The 883-nt window shown below is 45.4% G+C and overlaps 1 non-coding gene across 1 annotated transcript; it reads right to left on the bottom strand.

The window, feature by feature from the left end:
- Positions 1–279: 279 nt before the first annotated feature.
- On the bottom strand, positions 280–351 carry trnat-cgu (transfer RNA threonine (anticodon CGU)). The gene has a single exon. It is a non-coding gene; the product is annotated as a tRNA-Thr (tRNA).
- Positions 352–883: the final 532 nt, after the last annotated feature.

Below are 883 nucleotides of genomic sequence, written 5' to 3'. Positions count from 1 at the left end.
TTCGAACGTTACTTCCAACCTGGACTGACAGCTCACCCGATCTGTTTGTGATCAGACCATGGAGTGGGGGGCTGTACCAAGCGCACGTTCCTTCCCAATGCTGAGGTGATCATTCGGAAGATGGGTGTGAAGAGAAACAAGCTTTGTCGACTAAAAAACAAGGCAGGATATGCAAGAATACTAATCACTGGCGACAGTTATGCTCTCTTACTATTGAGACTCCTACATTGCGAGTTTTTGAAGACTTTGAAACTAAAGGAAAGCAGTGACAAGTGAAACAGGCACAGGTGGGGATTGAGCCCACGATCTTCGGTTTACGAGACCGACGCCTTACCACTTGGCCACCGCGCCTTCAAACAAACAGGGGAATAATGTTGTTCAAATTATTTTTTTTCTGAATCTGGTTTACATCGCCTGGAGGCAGCAACAACAATAAAAGGGATACTTAACAAGGAGATACGCAGTAGCAGTGCGACTCCAACAGATGCTCCTGAAGAGACTGGAGGTTTAAGCCAGCTCCTTAGAGCGCTCGGCCGCGTTACTCTCAACAGCGGCTCTTCAGCTCTTGTTGTTTGACCTAGTGGTTTTATAACGCGTGGAAACGACCGCAACTTCGTTTTCTGAGATGCTTTCTCTCACGTGGTGAAATCTCGACCTCTTTGGCATCTCTGGCTATAGTTCTTCAGTAGAGCAGGCTTTCACACCTCTGCTTATAGTGCCCTTGAAGTCATTTTATTTTTACAGGAAGACGCATTCCCTAACGATCTCTCCTGTTTTAGAAATGCTTCATAAGTCGTGTTTGATTCAACGGACAAACAGTATACTAATTGTACAATGCAGATCTATGCGGCATTCGTACTGGATTTGACTGGGATTCTGAAAT

This window comes from Atractosteus spatula, unplaced genomic scaffold (genome assembly GCF_055471065.1).
Source record: "Atractosteus spatula isolate fAtrSpa1 unplaced genomic scaffold, fAtrSpa1.hap1 Scaffold_94, whole genome shotgun sequence".
Classification (NCBI taxonomy): domain Eukaryota; kingdom Metazoa; phylum Chordata; class Actinopteri; order Semionotiformes; family Lepisosteidae; genus Atractosteus; species Atractosteus spatula.
The sequence above is the reverse complement of the archived record's forward strand: the minus strand, read 5'-3'. Positions and strand labels throughout refer to the sequence as shown.